Source organism: Macaca thibetana, chromosome 12 (genome assembly GCF_024542745.1).
Source record: "Macaca thibetana thibetana isolate TM-01 chromosome 12, ASM2454274v1, whole genome shotgun sequence".
Lineage (NCBI taxonomy): Eukaryota > Metazoa > Chordata > Mammalia > Primates > Cercopithecidae > Macaca > Macaca thibetana.
The window spans coordinates 75,244,227-75,266,619 of NC_065589.1; the positions used below are offsets into that span (position 1 = coordinate 75,244,227).

Below are 22,393 nucleotides of genomic sequence, written 5' to 3' on the forward strand. Positions count from 1 at the left end.
GAAAATTTGCTTGACAAATTCAGCAACAATGCCAATACTGTGTTTCCAGGACTTTATCCATTTCTTCTAGTTTATACAATCTATTGGTGTATGATGGTTCACAGTAGTCTTTTACGATCCTTTGTATTTCTATGGTATCAATTGTGATGTCTCTCCTTTAATTCATGGTTTTATTTATTTGAGTCTTCTCTTTTTTTCTAAAAAATAGTCTAGCTAAATGTCAATCTTTTCAAAAAACCAACTTTTCGTTTTGTCAATCACTTCTATTTTTATTAGTCTCTAATTTATTTTTGCTTTAATCTTTATTATTTCCTTCCTTCTGTAATTACTTCGTGCTTAGTCTATTCTTTTTTCTCTAGTTCTTCGAGGCTTGAAGTTGTTTATTTGAGATCTTTCTTTTTTCTTTATGTAGGTGTTTATCACTGTGAACTTTCCTCTTAGAAATGCTTTTGCTGCATCCTATAGTCTTTCCACTTTTGTTTGTCTCAGGATATTTTTAAATGTCATTTTTGACTTCTTCTTTGACATATTGTTTAGGTATATGTTGTTTAATTTCCACATAGTTGTAAAATTTCCAGTTTTTCTTTTATTGATTTGTCTTTTTATACCATTGTGGCTAGAAATGATACTTGATATGATTTCAATCTTCTTAAATTTGTTAAGACTTATTTTGTGGCTCAACATACGATCTAAGCAGGAGAATGTTCCCTGTGCCCTTGAAAATAATTTGTATTCTTTTGCTGCTGGATAGCATGTTCTGTCTTTGTCTGTTAGGTTCATGTGGCCCATAGTGTTATTCCTCCCACTGTTTCCTTATTTATTTTTTTGTCTGGATGATCTATACCTTTTTCAATGGGGATTATTAAAGTCCCCTAATACTATTGTATTGCTGTCTATTTCTGTCTTCCATTCCATTAATATTTGCTTTGTATATTTAGGTGTCCCAACATTGGGTGCATATATAATTGTTACATCCTTTGTCATTATATAATGATCTTCTTGGTCTTGTCACAGTTTTTTACTTAAAGTCTATTTTGTCTGATATAAGTGTAGCCATCTCTGCTCCTTTTTGGGTGTGATTTGCATGGAATATCTTTTTCCATCCATTCACTTTCAGCCTATATACATTCTTTCTCTCTCTCTCGTCCTCTGGAACTCCCATAATTTGTATATTCATTTGCTTCATGGTGTCCTAAAATCCTAGATGCTTTATTCACTCTTCTTCATTCTTTTTCTTCTCCTCTGATTGAATAGTGACTTGTCTTTGAGTTCACAAATTCTTTCTTTTGTTTAATTTAGCCTGCTATTAAAGCTCTCTATTGTATTTCTTATTTCATTTACTGTATTTTTCAGCTTCAGAATTTGTTTGGTTCTTTTTCATGATTTCTATCTTGTTGTTAGACTTATCATTTTATTTATATACTGTTTTCCTTATTTCATTGAGTTATCTGTGCTTGCTTATAGCTTGCTAAACTTCCTTAAAACAATTATTTTGAATTACTTGCCAGGCAGTTCATAGAGCTCCATTTCTTTGGGGTTGTCACTGGAAAATTATTTTATTACTTTGGTGGTATCATGTTTCCTTGATTTTTCTTGTATGTACGTTCTTTGAAATCTTGCATTGTTGTTTTTGCATTTAAAGAAGCAGTCACCTCTTCCAGTCTTTATTGACTGGTTTTGGAAGAGAAAGACTTCTACCATTAGCTTGGCCAAAGACTTGGAGGTCTCAGACTTTTTCTATGGGTACACCTGCTCTACTACCCTTTTTCCTTTTTGGAAGAGAATTCTTAGGATTGCATGTTTTCTCTAAATCCTGAAAAGCTAGGGTGGGGCTGAGAGCCTCCTGTTTATTTTTCCTAGGGTAGTGCTCTGAAGTGTTCCCGGTTAGGCACCTTCTTCCAACCTACCAGAGTCAAGCCTGTCTGTATGAACTCATGCACAATCTTCAGAGGCTCACAGGCACCATCAGTTAGTGCACACACAGGATGCCAGCTATATGGGACATGCAGAGTACTGGAAGCACAGATTGGCTAGCTTGGAGGGGGTCTGCAGGTGATATATCCTCTGAGATTTTTGAATGAGCCTCTTCATGAAGTCTCTCACGTAGTTAGAATCTGTAGCCTATTGTTGAGTTCTGCACCTTGGTTGCTGTGAGCCCATGCCTCTTTTCACTGCTCCTAGCTGCCTACAGACTATTTAGCTGTGTTTATGCCCTCAGTGTTCTGGGTGGGGTGAGAAATAGGCAGGCTTCTTGGGCAGTGTCCCACATGGCTGGGGAAGCCAGGCACTGTCTCATTTTCCCTGATAAGATAAACTGTAGGCCAAGGGGGTCTCTCTTATATATATCATCTATAGATGAAAAAAATTGGTTATCTTCTCAGAATGTTTTTCAAAGAATAAAATATTTGAAATAATAAATTTTACATACATTTCTAAAGTGTAAATTTACAAAATACATGATAAATTCTAGTTCATTTTCTTTTTCCTCAATTTGATTAAAGCCAAAAGTTAATAATCTAATGATTGATATTTTCCTATAAAGTACATATATATACTTCAAAAATCATGATTTAAAACCATTCAATAAATTCCATATTTCATATTTCACACTAGGAAATTCCTTGAGGTGTCCATTATTCCTCTCCATATCTGATTTCTTTGTTTCTTGGGGAAACAGAGAAAAAAACCAGACCATATTCAATATAATTTGAAACTCGGTCCTCAAGATATCTTGAAACTTCATGAACTTATTTGAATTTTACACTTTGAAAATAAATTTGGATTATAATATCCATTACTTATTTTCATGAGTTTCAAATGATGCCACTAGACTATGAAACTTATCATAGAACTTATCATAGAACCATTCAATAAGTATACATCAATAGCCCTTATGAAGCTTTTGTGATATAATAGGAGGAAAAAACAGTAAAAAGTATGTCTTCATTCAATTTTGTTCTCAGGAGGAGTGAAGGATACATACCAAAACAAGGAATTAATATATTAGAAGATACATGTTTTGAGGAAAAAAATAAGAGAAAGATAAAGAGAAAGGCAGTAGAACAGGGAGGGAGTGTGATAGCAACTTTATATAAGGAAGTCAGAGCAGGCCTCGGAAAGTGACATTAACGCAGACTTGGAGAAGACTAGGCAGTCATATGCTTATATATCTTTGGAAGAGCATTACAGGGAAAAGAAACAGCAGATGCAAAACTCCTGAGACAAAAATTGTATGTTCTAAGAACACCAAAGGGGTCAATGCAGCTGGAGAGAGGCGAGCAAAGGGGAGAGTGATACGAGATGAAACCAGAGAGGTGGGGCCCTGCAGATCATTGTGTGGTCTTTAGTTTTTCCTCTACGTCATATGGGGAGCCATTGAAGGCTGCAAGCAGAGGAGTTACATGATGCTGTGATGTTAACAGGATCTTTTTGTCTGCTATAATGTGGAGAAAAGACCTTAGGGACAATGTGGAAGCAGGGAGGTAGTACACAGGCTATTATAACAGTCTTTGGGAGACATGATGCCATTCCATACTGGTGCCAAGTGGGCACTGATTGTTGGAGGAGATGACAAACTTAGTTTTTCACACCACAGCATTCGGGAGAGTGGGATGTTGATGTGGGAGGATATGCAAGTGTGGGGACAGAGGGCATATGAAATATCTCTATACCTTCCCCTCAATTTTGCTGTGAAACTAAAGTTGCTGTAAAAAGAAATCTTAAATAAAATGAGAAACCACAGTCAATCCTGGCTTAACTATTGAGTTACTAAAGAACAGGCTATTTATATACAAAAAAAGTGTACTTGTGGACAAGCATCTGGGTGACAAATATTTTCATGTGATGGACAAACCACTAATGGAGAAACAATAATTTTTTATAATAATATTTTTATTGAATTACACCACAGAATTTGTTGTTTCTCTTTGTTTAAATTCTCTGTCTTGTTGAAAAACTTGCTGCTTTTTTTTTTTTTTTTAACATCTCCGAAAACATATACAGGATCAAGACAGAGTCAAAAATAAAGAAAGCAGATTTTGTATTCTTTTGAAAGTTTCTTCACATTTCTAAAGGTTTTATTTCTCTTTACAGAAAATGTCCTAGAATGAGATAGGTATATGCTATCCTACTTGACTTCAAACTCACCCCTGACACTTAGTTATCTCATAGTGTAGCTTCATGTTGTGATATTGAGTCCAGAACCTGAAAGCATCTGTTTTACTGCTTTTATGGCTTTTCTATAACCCCTGACTAATTTATCCTTTGGTTTCATATTTGATCATTATAATCACATGGATGAGAATTAATTCTCAAAACATCTGATCCTTATTCTCTCAGGGTGTATGTAACTTGGAAAAGAGCACTTCAGAACAATGATTCTCAACCAGAGGTGCAATTTTGTGCCCCGGGGGACATTAGACAATGTCTAGAGATATTTTTGGTTGTCACTTCGGTGGAGATGGGTGCCTCTGGTACCTAGTGGCTAACAATGCTGCTAAACACCCACAGTGCACAGGACAGCTCCCATCTACATAGATTATCTAGTTCCAAATGTCAGTAAGTTAAGTTTGAGAAACTTCTCTAGAACAACAGTTTAGAATGGAGTGGCTAGCATTCTCAGCAGGCAGAACTTTCATCAGTTTGAAGAAATCAACCTGTAAAGAATGGTCTTCTTGGGGCTAGAGACAGTTAAAGCTGCTCCATAATGGGCTTTTCCAAAGAGTAACTCAAGCAGCAGTTCAGCACCTACCATAGTATATTATAGAAATTGCTTTGGGGCTTAATGAATCACAAAGAGCTATAAAAGCATCTTCAATAAAATACTAACAAGACTTCACACATTGTAATTGAGGGATAAGAGGGTAACAACATTGCCTCCAAGATTTAAAGGAATATTTTTCTACCTAGTTAATTAATTTCTTTTGTAGGATGAATGATGGTGGTGAATGTCCATCCCATATTAAGGATTTAAGCTCCATTGCACAATGAAGAAATTCCAGAGATTACAGTGTACCCTTCTTTCTTTTCATTCCAGTTGATCAAACACACATCTGAAGACTACAAATTGCATTAACAATGCCAAATTATCAGCAACAATTCTTCAAAGGCTATTTATCAAATCTGTAAATGTGTTAGGGTAGTCCAGGAAATTCTCTCTCATTACTTTATTCCATTGATTTTCAGCTGCACATATTTTCACGTTTTAACCTCTCTGAAACAAGGTTTACCTTGCAATGCAATGCAATCGTACAATCACTGTCAACCTATAGTTATGTGAAAATCATTTGATAAGCTAAAGAAAATGTCAGCATCAGTGCATCCTACATTCAATAAAATAAGGGGGATTACCTAAATATCTGCTTAAAGGGGTGTGGCTAACACCTTCTAGTGACAGTAAGACTCACATGCATACTGAAAGGTCCAGACCCTTATGATTTGTATTTGAAAGATTCCTCATAGATACTAATTCACACAGTCCATTCATGAATTATTCTAGAAATAGTATGCAAGTAATTAGGATATGGAAAATACTCAGGCCCCTGAGACCTTAAAAGCCAAATTACAATAATAGAATCTTCCGTCACGATACCTTTGCAATCGTAGAGAACATTAAGCTTGTTCCTTCTACTGAATCCCCTTTGAACTTATCTTAACTGCATTAAAGTTAATCCCTGACATACTGAACTGTTTCTGGACCCTTAAAGCACAGGCTAAATACACACCACAGTAGCTATCACTATTCCCATTTCCATAAAGTGGGGAGCCACACAAGCAAGAGAGAGGGCAAAACAGCAATTAGAGGCAACTTCCTATAATAACTTCCAGAGTTTGCATTTTTTAGTTAGAAATAGCTATGAAAAGATACAGCTCTCAATGCTCAAGTGATAAAATCCACTTCCTGAACATGCTGCATAAACTTCAAATTTTCCTGCCAAAACATCCTGCTCTGTTTATGCAATGTCACCTAGTTTATAAATTGGCACACCTTCTATCAGGAGTTGGGGCAGTGATAGAAAGAGTTTTATGGGGTCCTTTCTAGGAAAGAATCTTCTTGGGGTAGACCAGATGCAGACCACGACATCAGACCTGAAACTGGGATAAAAATTGGAATTGGATACTAATCAGTTCTGGAATTGGGGGAAATCATCACTACAACACAGTGATAGGCAGCTGGTGCTCTGGTTCTAGGATAGGAGTAAAATTATTTTCTCCACTCAGGGAAGAAGAGAGGAGATTCTCTCTCTTTGAAACGCCCTAAGACTCAACTATTGGTGATCTGGCAGGGATATCAACTACATTAGTGTCTCCCTGCAAAGGAGCCCTCTCAGAAGCAAGTCACAAGAGATTAAAGAAATATTTTACAACTGGAGTGGCTAAAATGATCTCTTTACAAATGTTTCTCTGGCTTTATCATGAAGCATGAAGACAGAGCCCAGCACAGGTGAACTTTTCAGTATTTGCATCTACTGTCCACAAGCCACATGAAACACTATTGTGTATTACATTTTTGCCTCCTGCCTCCGTGCAATGTATGTGACTGAGGAATAAAGATCATCTAGATAGTGTTGGTGAAATAATAAATATTCCACAAATTTTATTTTGATAAAACTTCAATGTTTTCATCTAGTAAGAGTTCAGTATTGAAGTTTTCATCTATCTGGTCACTTGTCAAAAGTCTTCTAATAATAAATATTCAACTGCCCTGTAGTACTTGCGCTGCAATGTGGAGCCAAAGGAACATAACAGAAAAACTACGGACAAAGGCTAATCATTTAAAAAATTAATTACAAACCAAAACAAAACAAAAAAAAAAAAAACAAAACAAAAAAAAACACATGGAACTAGCCCAAGATGTTTTTCTAATTAAAGCTTTTATACCAGTTTCATAATGTCGACTGTTCAGGTATATATATATCTTGTTTATATCTCTGAGTTGGTTTTTTGGTTTTTCCAAATTGCAGTCAAGTTCTAAATCGTAGAAGTACAGACTTTTCAAACTGAAACTTAGTGTGCAATTGAATAGGAGTGATAACTAAAATAAGAAAAGTGGCAAATGATTCTTATATTCATATTTACAAAACTCGAAACAAAAAGTAGAATTTGTTGTTTCTTAGCAATCACGTTTATGATAAAAATCGTATCATCTTAGAGTTTGGTAGGTCTGTTGGTATCATTTAGTTCAAAGTTTTACCAGATACACAAATCTACATGGTCTTGATTAACAGCAACTATCCAGATTTTATTTAAATGCCTCGAATCTCCTATATGTCACTCCTATATGTCATATTATACACTATAATCAGTTTTCCTTTTGCTAATTACCTTGCATTATACTTCATAGAAATAAGTAAATATGAAGCAGTAAATGACCCATCTTCCTGTGATGAACTATGTCAACCTATTCGTACAGTTTCCATTAATGTGTTGGTAAATGTATAACAGTAGTACAAAAAAATTAAAAGCCCTTATTTCTATCATTTGCCAATTTCAATGGTATAAATACTAATTTCAGGAGACCAACATGAAGCCTCTGAAAGTAGAGTTAGGAAGAGATGCACATAATCTGTTCTCAGGAGCAAATAGTTCCTCTCTTTTGTTATTATGATGAGGTTGTTCTATAAAGGCCAATTCTTCATCCTGGGATTTGGATCCAATCTCTCTTAATTTTTTAAAAACTTCATTCCTAATTAAACGTCCTCTCTCACTAAATCATCAATTTCTCCATTTTTGTTTTTTTTTTTTCTACCAGCATATAACAAGCCATGTATAATCACAGCATTCTTTTTCAGTTCTCTCAATAGCATTTACTACTTGATGATTTTTTCTCACGTTTAGATTTTTAATTGTGTTTATATTCTGTGTCCCTCAATTAGAATGGAAGCCTTGCAAGTGCAGGAGCACTGTCTATCTTGTTCATACCTTTTCTCCAGAACTTACAATAGTTGTAGGCACATAGCACATACTTACCAAATAGTTGCTGGTTTATGAAAACAATAGGGAACTTAGCCTTTTATCTTTGACAACACTTACTGTTAGAAATTTATCTTTTATATTGGTTGGAATGAATCTCTTCCTAATTCTACCCACTGGTCTCAAATATTCCCTGGGTCTTAAGACAAATGAATAGATTTTGATTCATCTAGAGAGTATGAAAAATAATACTGCATGCTTGGGTCATCAAAATACTTGAGGGGCTCATATCAATTTGAAACTAATAAAATAATGCTTAATGATTTTTATATTATACATTCTTATAAAATATACCACATTAATTTAAATTGATGTTTACTGGTAAATGTCCTGACAATGTTTAGGAAGGGTTCAAAAAAACCTTACACACCACAGTACCTATCGTTATTGATAGGTACTGATCACTATCAGTCCACTAGCCTGATACCTAAACAGAACACTACTTGTTCCTTGGTTATAAAGTCTTGGTAACTGAATAATTAGATATTTGTCCCGATTTGATAAATCTTATGTTTCACACTAGAAACCAAATTTATCTGATAAAATTTTCTATGAATTCCAAGCAGATGTAATAGATGACTACCTAAATCAGCAGGGTGATCCCTGCCCCCTCTGGACTGTGGGGACATGCCGGCAATGTCTTTCACCACTGATAATGCCCCTTTTAGGCTGTCCTGCAGGCTTCCCTTCCCCAGCACACCCATTGAATGGTAGTGACCCTTAAGGTTTCTTTCATGGACCCTCTATTTTTCTCTCTCTGTATACTCTCCCCTGTTGAACTCAGCCAGTCCTGAGGATTCAATGATCAAAAGCTGATAATTCCCTAGATCTTATTCTTCAGCTCAAGTATCTCTTTAGCTTTAAAATTTGCAAAATCAATTGTCCACCAGACATCTCCATTTGAATATCCCCTGGGTATCTCAAAGGAACTGCTCTCAAACTGGATACATCTTCCTGCACTCCCCAGTAAGCACACTTCCATTTCCCAATGTTGCCTATCTCAGAGAATGGTACCACGCTCGACCCGTTGAAAAATCATTTTTTTCCCTATCATAGCCCTTTATTATACTCTTTCGAAGATGCCTCTTTCCTGATTTCTCTCCTCACTAGAGGGTGAGCTCTGTCTTCTTCACTATGGCATCTATAGCTGCCAGCGCTGTGCATAACAAATATAGGTTCTCAGTATTTGTTGAATACCATTATTTCTCTAGTTAGACAAAAAATCTACTCAAAAAATCTAGACAAAAAATCACTGGGGGAGAGGGGTTCCACCTCTCCCCCAAATCCAGACACTAAATCTACTAGGAAAGTGCCAAAATCAAGTATTTATTAAGTGAATATGGTCCAATTTGGTATAGATTACATACTGTAATTGGTTTTCCTTTGCTTTACCAACAATAAGGTGTAGGACAGCTAATCCAGTATAAGTCACAACTTTCAAATATGCCAATTAAATGCCTGAATGCCTTGTCATTATTGTCATTTTTGATGCCTTTTTCTTTCCAATTACATGCTTGAAGCACAAGATAGAGTAAATATACTTCTTCTTCCTTAATATCATAGTGGTTTAAATTTAGATTCTTTAGAGTTTTCAGGAAAATGCATGTAAAACAGGATTGGAAAAGTTGTTAATACTTTGTAAAAATAATTCAACTCTACTAAGTACAATTCTTAAAGAAAAAAGGTCCTGAAAATTTTTCTTTTCAACAATGAGCATTATGCCTACATTTGCTGTGGTCACTTTGCTTGTTTTTGCTCTTTACCATCAAGTTTCCATGAATCTACTGTGATTAGATACAAGTGTTGAAACATAAGGAAGACCAAAGAATGATTACCTTCTCAGAAGTGAAACTGAGCTCTATTAGAACTTAGGAGAGTCGGAGGGCACTCTGTAAATAGGAAAATTATGGGCAGAAGGAAGATTACAAAGTGGTTTTCAGTTTGAAGGCCTCTACTGTGTTAGAAAGCCCAACATTCTGTCCTCACACAAATCTGGAAGATGTGTATGGGATGGGAAAAGGACACCGCCTCTGAGTCACTAGACAGATACCTAAACAGACAGACAGCGAGACTGTCACTGTCATCAGAAGAGGCGTTCCAGAGGGGCTGACACAACGTATGGAATACTTCGATACTTTCTAAATTGAATACATTTTTACATGAATAAAAATGCTAGTGGTGTGTATGTGCATGGATATTTATATACTCAGGCATTTTCATTAGTTTGCTGCCACTTGATCAGACATTTAAAAGTCTTTTGACTAACTCACAGGCCTACATTGTCAATTTCTACAAGTACTAGACAATATAAAATCAGTACTAATAACAGTTGTGACAGAATTTAATAAAACACATGCATAAAATTTATAGTTTTCACAGGTCAATTTACACATATGTATAACTGAGAAATGAATTTGGAAGATGTTAGCCTCCCATCTGTACCACACAGATAAAGATAGGAAAAATTATTTACAAGCTGTCAATGAACAATTTTAAATGAATTCTCATGTTCCATCTGAAAGTAAATTTCCAATGCCCTAAATACACTTTCTGAGCTCCCTTGCTATGGGTGTTGTTTTATTTCCATGTGATTTCACAATTTCTATGTACATGTAACAAGATGTTGATTTTCAGGCTCTAAATTATTAATTTTTAAGTTTGCATGATAAAATTTAGTCAGTGTTATTTGTGGTTGCTTTGAGTGAGGTCAAATGTTCAGGTTCTTTCTTCAGTTTTACTTTTCCTCTGAGCTCTTGAATGCTCGCCTCCTTCACTGAGTTAATTTCTGCTCTGCTGAGCTATATTATGAAATTTCAGTACACATGCCAGCCCTAGAGTTGTGTGTTGAGACCCTACATTACAGAGACAGGCAGTCTTGTTAATCTTCCTGCTTGTTTCAAGATCCAACTTAAAAACATGTGTAGCCAATAATTTGTGCTGCATTCAAATGGAATTTGTGTATCTCATTCAGTATAGCAAAAAAAAAAAAAAAAAAAAAAAATCAAGATTAAGTAGGTTCGAAGAATAAGATATTAGTATAAATCTCTAAGAAGAAGTGTAGTTCTGGATTTATATGATAGAATATTGTTACAGGGAATATTAATCAATTCCTTTACCTCCCCTTTATTCATGGGATATTACAGGGAATATTAATCAATTCCTTTACCTCCCCTTTATTCATGGGATTTGTTCATTCATTCTCTTATGTGGGCCTTCATTATCCTTCCCAGATAATTACAGGCACTAACTACTGATTTAGTAGGTAGTTACCTGGGGTAGAAGGAATATAAAAGATAATATTACTGAATCTGAGAGTCAAAAATTATAGTCTAAAGTTAAGTGGAAAAAAAAAAGAAAAAGAAAGAAAGAGGCTGGGCATTGTGGCTTATGTCTTTATTTTCAGCATTTTGGGAGGCTGAGGTAGGAGGATTTCTTGAAGCCAAGAGTTCGAGACCAGCCTGGACAACAAAGCAAGATCCTGTCTCTACAAAAAAGTTTTAAAAATTAGCTGGGCGTGGTGGTGCACCCTTGTTATTCCAACTACTTGGGAGGCTGAGGCAAGATGATCCTTTGAGCCCAAGAGGCTGCAGTGAGCTATGACTGAGCAACTGTACTACAACCTGAGTGGCATAGTGAGGCCCTGTCTCAAAAAAAAAAAAAAAAAAAAAAAAGAGAGAGAGAGAGAAAACAAAAAGCAGGTGAGTTTGGCAAAAGAGAGAACATTCTGACACAGACTTTCAGAGCTAGTTTTTAGCTCCCCCTTCTCACTCATTCCTAGCCTAGGAGAAGTGTGGGGCAGAAAGCCTGGAATAGATTTCACAGGGTGAGGTCTCAGAGGTCAGCCGGAACAGCCAGCACCACAACTTGCCTACACAGTAGAAGCTGGTAATAAGGAGTTAGTTTCTTCTTTAGTTCTACCCGATGAGAGACTAATAGGAGATAGTATTATTATCAAATATATTCTAAATGCCTTGCAGTCTAAGTGTGTTATGAGTATTAGCTCATTTAATCTTCACATAATCCAATAAGTGCTCTTATTATTTCCATTTTCTGGAAGAGAAAACAGAGGCACAAAAAGTGATATACCCAAGGTGTAATAAGCGCTGAAGCCCGGATGTCAACCAGCCAACCTGACTCCAGAGGCCACACCTTAACCACCACTGTACTGCCCTTCAAGATGGTCCATTCAGGAAGCCATCTTGGCATCTTCTGTTTCTTGTCTAGCTGGAGTCATATTCAAGACTTTGCCTACCAATCCCACAGATCTACTCTGAATAGGTAACTTCAACAGCTCAGAAAAATAACTCCTAAGACTGAAGAATGCATGGTGGGACCGTGGATGGCTGCTGGTGATGAACTGAGCAAAGGAGGACTAAATGGAGCCAACTAGGGAACTCCCAGCAGGGCACTGGCAGTGGTGGCACATATATATGCACCTTTTAGCTACTGAGGTGGTTTTGATACTTTAATGCTTGTGGTGTTAAGGAGATTGAAGCATAGACCCTCGACACTGGGTGCAGCTACTGCTCGGCAAATGGGGAAGCCTATTAGGAGCATGAGCCTGAAACATCTCCTGTAAATATCATGGTGAAGGAATGCAGTTCGCAGGGAAGGAAGTTGAGCCTGTTGACCTCTAAAGCCTTTCATTTTGGAAGCCTTGATAATTCTGTGATTCCAGAGAGATATTGCTGCTCTTTCTGCAATTTCTATCTTTTAACATTGGCAGCTCAAACAGGTTCTCGGATGCTTGGAGTGAAGCTACTTATTAAAAAATAATTAACAGTGAGATCATCATGGGCAAGGCTGAGTTTTAACAAAAGAACTCATGGAATTTTCGGGTTTTTAAAACTGCTATATATAAGCCTGAAGACTAAAATTAGCAATAATGATTAGGAAATAAAGCACTGTGGTTAATGTCCACATTGACCACAATTGGGTAGCTGCCTGCTGTTTTGAATCCTAATTTCTTCAGACCTTTTTGTACCAAATACTTTTTAGGTGATAAATCAACAACTGCCGCACAAATTAAATGACTACATTTTATTTTTGAAGCACAGGAGAAGAGTCTTCTTTATGTGCTTTTACTATCATTGGCATTTAACATATATACATATTTTTATGAACCCCATTTGTAGATATTCCCTTTAATAAATGAGAAAGGTATTCTCCACAAATCCTTAGGATGTGTACTCAAGTATTAATAGGTGAGGTGGTTTTTCTTTTTCTACACATAAGACACACACGTATGTGCATACGTGTCCATACACATCCACATAAATCCACAACTTCTTATGTTTTTTTCTTATGGTATGACTTTTGTTTTCTTTTCTTTTCTTTTTTTTTTTTTTTTGGAGACAGAGTCTTGCTCTGTTGCCCAGGCTGGAGTGCAGTGGCGTGACCTCAGCTCACTGCAAGCTCCGCCTCCCAGGTTCATGCCATTCTCCTGCCTCAGCCTCCCAAGGTAGCTGGGACTACAGGTGCCCACCGCCACGCCCGGCTAATTTTTTGTATTTTTAGTAGAGACAGGGTTTCATCGTGTGAGTCAGGATGGTCTCGATCTCCTGACCTCGTGATCTGCCCGCCTCGGCCTCCCAAAGTGCTGGGATTACAGGAGTGAGCCACCGCACCCGGCCTTATGGTATGACTTTTTAAGTTAAAAGATGTATGAAAATGTGGCATGAAGCGATAAAAAAAAAAAGACATACAGAATGTTAAATATTTATATGTAGCATACCTACTATGTGCAAAAACTACCACAGTCACTGGGGACAAAGATGAATGAGACATGGGTCTGGCCTGAAAGAGCATCTATTATACAGGGTGCAGGAAGTGGGAGACGTGAGGTATACAGATAAATATATCATTAATATGTAGTAAGGGTATCATAAGGTGTACCACATTTAAGCAGAAATAAATCATTTAAAAGGAATCTGTAACGTAGGCATCCTGATTTCACACCAGACTCTTAACAACAAAAGATAATGTTGGAACTTTAAGAAGACTAATGAGGAATTCATCTGTGATGAATGAACACATACTTCAGAATAAAACTAGCTGCTATTTATTGAATGTCTACGTTACATTCATTTTCTCTAACTCTCACAATGTTGTAAGCTTGTTTTACAGATGAAACATCTAAGTTTCAGAGAGGGTCAGTAAGCTACACAATGTCACAGTGGGATAGTGGCAGAGCTAGAATTCAATCCTAGGGCTGGCCACAATTCCACACCACTAAAACAAGAACAAGCTTGTCTGGCTTTGGCTCTGCTGGTCATCTTTTCTTTAGCCAGGACCACTCTTTTCCCAGGCTGTCGGTCCTGAGATTGGCTGCTTTCTCCTTTTTGTGCTCTTAGCTGTCTTAGATTATCTCACTCTTGACTGTTGAGATTGTGCTGGGTACAGCCTCTGTCAGTGGCTTCAAGGTTTTGCTTCCCCCCAATATGTTCAGCAAAATGTTGACTTCCTGCTTTCCTTGTTAACCCCTGGGGTGGCTCTTGTGAGTTTGGTTGACCCTGCAGCCTTCTGTCTATTGTAAGCATTCAGAATTCTCTGCTTGATCAGTGGTGTGGGGTGTGCTGGGGCAAAGAGAAGGGATTTTTCTATTCCCTTTGGCAGGAAGAATTGCTTCTTTGTTAGGGTTGGAGTTGCAAACAGATGCCCCTTTGTAAGGTGTCATGATACTTCCTGGGTAACACCATTAAATGTTTCCCGGGGAGCAGAACTCTAGGGTCGTTGTTGAATTACTAGTTAACTTCCAAGGGTATGTGAGCCTTCAACTGTTGTTCAACTACACTATTGAACTCAGCACGTGGTAAAAGTAAGATTCTCATGAACTGAGTCTTTGATAAAAGGAGTCATGGGCTGAATCTTTGACAGAACATGTCTGTTTTGTTAAACATTGTGTATTCAAAGTCCAACATAATGAACACATGGCACATAGTAGGTGTTCAATAAAAGTTTACTGAATGAATGAACTTGGAAAAGCAGCAGCTGGCTGTGTGTGGTTAACTCAGCACTTATCTCTTTTTTTCTCTGAATGAAGAAACATAACTATGTTGACTGCACGGGTTAAAAGATAATTCAGTGATTCAGGTTATAAGAGGTAATGAATATATAGAGAAAGTAATGAAGATGTAAGTTATCGGAAGATAGTTTTTGGGGTATGGGTAGTAGTGTCTGGACTAAACTCTACCTATTCTTAGAGTGACTAATAATCACAAATAAAGTGTCTACTTCTCTCTCTCTCTCTCTCTCTCTCTCACACACACACACACACACACACACACACACACACACACACACACATACACACACCCTTTCTGCTCTTCCAGGAATATATCTGGATATGCATACAAAGGTGCTGCAGAATTTCTAGAGGAGGCAACATGAGAAGGACTGGAGCAATTGTATTCTGAGTTCCCTAACAAAAGTTCATTGCATAACTACTGAATGCTTTTTTCACCTAGAATTTCAGGACAATTCATCTTTCTAGAAAAAAATAGGTTTAAAAAAGGCTTTGAAAGGTCAAATCGGTAGATTTGTTTTAAATTTTGTTTTAAAGCATGGGGAACATATAATTAAGGAGCATTTATTATATGAAAGAAAGAGATATTCTTTTGTCTTATTTGGTTTGTTTCAGTGAAGAAATTGGCTTACTTCCGTTAGCATATTTCCATTTAGATTTACTTTCAGAGAGGGAGCATCTCTTCTCTGAACTTCAGCTTGATTTAATCTTTGAAGATGGAAGAAAAAAGTAAAATGTGATGAAGAATAATAGTAAGGGATCCTGGAAGCACAGAAGCTACCAAATTTGTTTAAAGAGAAATAGAAAATCTGAGCAGACCTACAACAAGAGATTGAATCAATAATCAAAAACCTCCAAGCAAAGAAAAGTCCCTGACCAGATGGCTTCACTGATGAATTCTACCAAACACACTTAAAGAAGAGTTAATACCAATCCTTCTCAAACTTTTCCAAAAAATGAAGGAATAATTTCCAACTCATTCTATGAGGTCAACATTATCCTGATATCAGAGCCAGATAAAGATATCACAAAAAAAGAAAACTATAGACCAATATGCCATATGCATAAAGATGTAAAAATTCTCAACAAAATGCTTGCAAAATGAATCCAGCAGCATATCAGAGGGATTATGTATATATAACATGACCAAGTGGTTTTCTGATATATATTCTCATGATATATATATATCATATACATAAGATATATATATATATCATATACATAAGATATATATATATATCATATACATAAGATATATATATATATCATATACATAAGATATATATATATATCATATACATATATCATGACCAAGTGGTTTCTTTTGTTGAACCATTCTTGCATTTCATTTGTCCCTGAAATGCAAGGGTGGTTAAAAAAACAAAACCAATCAATGCAATATATCACATTAGTAGAATGAAGAGAGGAAAAAACATAGTCATCTTAATTGGTGCAGAAAATGTATTCAAACAAATCTAATACTATTTCATGATAATATCACTCTATAATAGAGTAGATACAGAAAGGAACTTCCTCAAGCACATAAAGGGCATTTATGAAAAAGCTAGCGTTAACATCATATACAGTGGTGAAAAAACTAAAGCTTTCCCCCTAAGGTCAGGAAAAAGACAAGGATGCACACATTCATTACCTCTATTCAACACTGTATTGTAAATTCTAGCAAGATCAATTAGGCAAGTAAAGAAATAAAGGACATTCAAATTAAAAAGGAAGAGGCAAGAATATTTGCTGATGAAATGATCTTAGCTATAGAAAATCCTAAAGAATCCACAGAAAACAAAACAAAAAAGACAAATTTGGTAAAGTTGTAGGATACAAGATCAACATACAAAAACAATTGTATTTCAGTACAAGAGCAATAATCAATCAAAAAATCAAATTAAGAAAACCACACTAGTGTAGCATATCCGAATAATGGAATACTATTCACTCATTAAGAAGGAAAAAATTACTGACACATATCCACTGGTGTGGATGGCCCTTGAAAACATCATGTTAAGTAAAAGGGTCCAGACACAAAAGTCTGTATTGTATAATTCAATTTATATGAAATATCTAGAATTTGTAAATTCTTAGAGGCAGAAATCAGATTAGTGTTTGTCAGGGGCTAGGGGAAGGACGGAAATGTGAAGAGACTATTTAATGGATATTGGGTTTCCTTTGGAGATGACAAAAATGTTTTAAAACTTTAAGGTAGTGATGATTGCACACCATTGTGAATGTACTAAATGCTACTAAATTATACACTTTAAAATGGTTAATTTTATGTTATATGAATTTAGCCTCGATAAAAATAAAAACAAGAGAAGAAGGAAATTCTGTGTTACATTTATTATGCATGAATTAGAATGAATGCAAATGAAAAATGCCGAAGTTTATCTTTGAAAAATTGACTAATATTAAAAAGTAAATCAAACATTTAAAAAAATGAAAAGTAAGGGATTATCTGTGGATAAGGTAGGGGTGGTAAAGCTGTGTTGATAAAAACAAAAATCTTTTCTACAGGCCCAGTGAGTCAATCAAAAAAACATTATTTGCTTTTACTATGGTCACAGCATGACACTATATAGTTTGAGCAAGTGAAAGGCCATAAAATCTACTGTCATCTCCTCTGCCTGTCGTGGAGGCAGGCAGAAGCCAATGCAATTGACCTAGAAAGAACATTCTGAGTGTGACTCAGGCAGGGAGGTGGGTTAATGGGGGTTAAAAGGAATAATAAATGGGAAAACCAAATTGAAATCCAGGGAACAAGTCCAGTAGTAGTCAATCTAATGGAGGAAAAACCTAAGCATGAGGCAAAGCAATTAAATGGGGGTTACCAGATGAAATAGTTCCCATAAAAGAGGATAAGTTGGTGGCATCTGGAAAAATAAAGATAAGGTAATTAAAAGCATTTATAGAGCACCTGTGGCCTTTGATGGCTAAACAAAATGCCACTAAAAGCACCCACTTAGCTTGAACAACAAATACACATGAAGTAGAAAATAATTTGGTGCTAAATTGTACTTAATTTTATCTGAACACAAGAGAAATCTATACATTAGTGTGGGGCAAAGATGGTAAGAATACTTCATATGACAAATTGGATTTATATTGTATCCTAAGAAATGGGTAGGAATTGGACAGAGATGGGATGAGTAGAGACATTTCTTGTAAGTAAGGAGCATAATGAGCTGGACATAGAAAGGGGGATACATGAGACAGTAAGGACTTTGTTTAGTGTAATAGTTCATGTTGTACAGAAAAAAAAAAATCGAGTTTGGATATGAATCTTGGGACCAGATCAACAAAGTTCTTAAATGCCTGTATGCAGAGTTTGGACATTATCCTTCATACTTTGAGCAAGGCTATCATATGACAAGAGCAGAAATTTTAGAAGATAAATTTAATGGTATTTATAATGAACTGAAAATTCGAGATATCATAATAGGGAGATGACTGTTTAGGAGGTTTTTATAGTAATGCAGGTAAGATTATCATGAGGCTAGTATGATTACACTGAAATTGAAAGAAAAGATTATATAAGCATAAAATTTAGTGGCAGATTAATTAAAAGGATGAGTTAGAGTTGAAAAATTCATCATGATTCAAAGGTTTGTAAGATGAGAAACTAAAACGAGAGTAGATAATTGTACATTTTAGAATAACTTAAAGAGCATAATTAGGTTGTTTGTAGCTCAAAGGATAAATGCTTGAGGAGATGGAAACCCCATTCTCCATGATGTGCTCATTTCACATTGCATGCCTGAATCAAAATCTCTCATGTACCCCATAAATACATACAACCACCATGTACCCACAAAATTTAAAAAATAAAAAAAATTCAAAGAAAGAAAAATAAGAGGAGAGCAGAAACACTACGAAAAATGGAATGATCGGGAAGAACTAGATCTGTGGCATGAACAATGAGTCCACTTGGACATTCTGAGTTTGAGAGCCCAGACACATATCATAATGATTTCCTCTAGGGAAGACATCCAGAACAGGAAGTAGAGAGAGAATCCGGGTCAGAAAACACAGATTTGAAAGTCATTGTTTGACCACCTCTAATACTCTTTCGAAGGTTTCAAATGTTAAGGACACTTTGGAAAAATTAGTTAGCATATTGCATCATTATTTCATGGAAGGATTCTGCCTTTCCTCTTGCATTTGTGTATTTCTACAGAATGATGAAGAAACAAAGACTTATGGGATGAGAGGAATGCCGTTACAGGGTACAGCACAGCACGTACACTGCTGCTTCGAGAGAAGTACACCCCTCAGTGCTTCCCTTTCCTGTTCATGCTCAGCTAGGTGCTGTACGAAATATAAGCCAAGTCAAGTATAAACTCAAATGTAAATAGTCAAGTTGAATTTTCAGGAAAATTGGTGCATACATGCATCTGGGGTCCCTACTAGCCTCATTGTGTAAGCCGTGTGGGTACCTTTATGCGGAACATGGCCACTTCCTTTCTGAGATGTACATTAAATATAGTTGAGAAGGTTCATGTCTAATTTTTAAGCCAGCTTTTCTTGCAGGTGATTTCTCTATTCTAATAAAGGCAATTTTCTAGTATGGAAGGTGAGATGAGACCACTGAGGATCAAAAGCAACCACAATAAGAAACTACAATAAGCCAAATAAACTTTACACTTACGCTTTCAAAGAGGCAATCTCCAGAACAATTCTGAGGATCCAGCAGCACAGCAAGAGAACTTCTACAAGAGAAGAAAAAAAAAAAAACATTTAGATTAAAATCTCGTAAATGCTGCAATTAAAAAACCCTGTACAAATTTTTTAATAATATACACCCACTTTCAAAATTTACTGTCACAAAAATGGTACATTTCACTGACAAATGATTGCTGACCAATCATTTGTCGGGCCATTACTTTCTCTTCTTGTCATTTTTTATTTCTTTTTCTTCTCACAAGGGGGAGTGGGTCCTTACCCTCAGGGAATAAATGTTTTCCGAACTGTGCCAATTCAGCTTTGTTTGCTAGATGGATTTTTACAAGTGTCTGATTTTCCACTGCTGTAGCTACAAGGATCATTAGAAGAGCCTGTGATGGCAGGTGTGGGGAAACAGAGCAAAAGACAGCAACTCACAAAAAGGTAGTTTCAGCTGTGTAAGCAACTACACTGGTGAGTTGGACAAAGAGAATCTGAGGTGGGTAGGCACTAGGAGAAGGAAGAGGAACAGGGTAATAATAAAATAGTTCTCTATTGCTCCCTTCACGCCAGGAAAGAACTGCTTTCTGATCTGGATGACTTAGAAAGAGGGGAGTTTGGCAGAAACCCTGGGTCTTACCCATGAGTGACCCGGAAGGCTAAATCAAGGAGGCCTTCTCTTTCTTTACCCAACCTGCTGGTTCACTTAGAACAGCTCCCACATTTTTACTAGGTCTGTGGTGATGCTTTTTGAGCTTGTGATTGTCTTTCCTGATTTATCCTCAGGAAATTTAATTTATACCTAATCATTTCTTTGCACTAAACCTCAGATACCTGTAAAAAGAGGGTTCAAAAGAGATCATCTCTATGCTTTCTTTCAACTTAATATTCTGTGATTTCAGAAAAGGTACAGAAAACTGTTCACCAGGAAAGGGCATTCAGGCTGACACAATTTACTCTGAAGTCACTTCTGCATTTGCATTCATAGCTTTTGAAGCCATTCTCCTTATGGTAAACTCACACAGACATTTCGCAAACACTGCAATCACCCACTCCCACCAGAAGTATACATTTTTATTGGGCCGGGTGCAGTGGCTCACGCCTGTGATCCCAGCACTTTGGGAGGCCAAGGCAGGCAGATCATTTGAGGTCAGGAGTTCGAGACCAGCCTGACCAACGTGGTGAAACCCCATCTCTACTAAAAATACAAAAAAAATCAGCTAGGCATGGTGGCTCATGCCTGTAATCCTGGCTACTCAGGAGGCTGAGGCAGGAGAATTGCTTGAACCTGGGAGGCGGTGGTTGCAGTGAGCTGAGATCGCACCACTGAACTCCAGCCTGGGTGACAGAGTGAGACTCCATCTAAAACAAAAAAAACAAAAAAAAAAAAAAAAAAAAAATTGGCAGTGGCCAAAGGTAGAACAAGTGTAAACACTTCTAAAACCAGTGAAGCGTCATAAGATGTGTTGACAATTTAGTCCTCAGTCAACCAGTGCTTATGATTTCTGATAATGTCCACAGCTTTCCCTTTCTGTGTTCATAATTTGATAGTTCAATATTTTATCTTGTCTGCATCACCCTGCTTCTCCAAAAAGCTATTAATGACTTTTTGGAGAAGAATTTAATATTGCCAAGACATTTAAAAATTATCTTTCATTAGAGTAATTCTTGTTTCATAAAAGTATTGCTAGAAAAGATCTGTAAGAGCTGTAAAAATAAATGAAGTTGGGGAGCATTTGGTGGTCAATTCTGCAGGCATCCTTTTCTGAGCAATGGTGGATGGCTGAGTCTATTCAGAAGTCAGCACCTTTAGTCTTGCCTGCCTCAATAGGAGTTTTGCTTTAAAGATAACAAAAGGGTTGGATTATGGTGAAGATAAAGAAAGCTCTTGGCCTAGTACGCTCTATGGTGCTGTACTCAGATTAATGGGAAATATATTGAAAAATATTCTGAAAGTGAAGTTTCAGACTTTCTCCAGTAAATACTCAGTTGCAATTAAGCACTTTAGGTCAACATGGCTCTGAGACTGAATGGTGCTAAGCTTAGATAACAAACTCAATATGGCAAATTCTGGAAAGAGGGCTCCTGTTTGGAAGTGCAAAAGAAAATCTATTAGGAATGTATTAGACAGAATAAAAGCTGGTAAAATACTTTTAAGATTAATTCAATAGGTGAGCTTGAAAAATGTTTCCTTTAGCTACTCTGTGTACAGGGTTTTCAGGGCTTTTTACCAGAATATTATGTCAGTCAAATCAATGGTGGTGCTCCTTTCAAGTCCTCCAGGAAATCATCCTTTCCCATTTTTTTCAAAGAGATAATAAGGTTTTTTGTTTGTTTCCTACTGGTAAGAACTTGCTTTCTCTCATCCAAAACACCTTAAACTCATTCATCTGTGTTCTTGCTTTAGACCCAACTCTAACTTTTGACCGCTTACTCCAAAACTGGCCTTCCAACGAGTATTCACTTCGGCCAGCATTGAAACTAATAATTATCATGATAAAAAATAATCATTTCTAACAATTCTCAATACCTCCTTAAAACTGTGAAAACTGAACTCTCATGGTTATTTTGTGCTCTTTTATCTTACTTTAGTTTTTAATTTTGGGTTGTATTTTGCTCCTCTTCACTCTCTTTTTTGCACTGCTAATCCCACCCATGTTACAGACATTGACACTGTCTAAACATATGAAAGAGAGAGAGAGGTAAAGACAAGACAATTCAAAACAA

At 36.5% G+C, this 22,393-nt stretch overlaps 1 protein-coding gene across 3 annotated transcripts in view; it reads right to left on the bottom strand.

Annotated features, from left to right (window-relative positions):
* Positions 1-22,393, bottom strand: part of B3GALT1 (beta-1,3-galactosyltransferase 1) — a 562,550-nt gene that overhangs the window by 190,583 nt on the left and 349,574 nt on the right. For all 3 annotated transcript variants that reach the window (XM_050752822.1, XM_050752821.1, XM_050752823.1), the window contains one exon: positions 19,653-19,713. The gene's annotated coding sequence lies outside the window, so the exon portion shown is untranslated. The remainder of the gene's footprint in view (positions 1-19,652; positions 19,714-22,393) is intronic.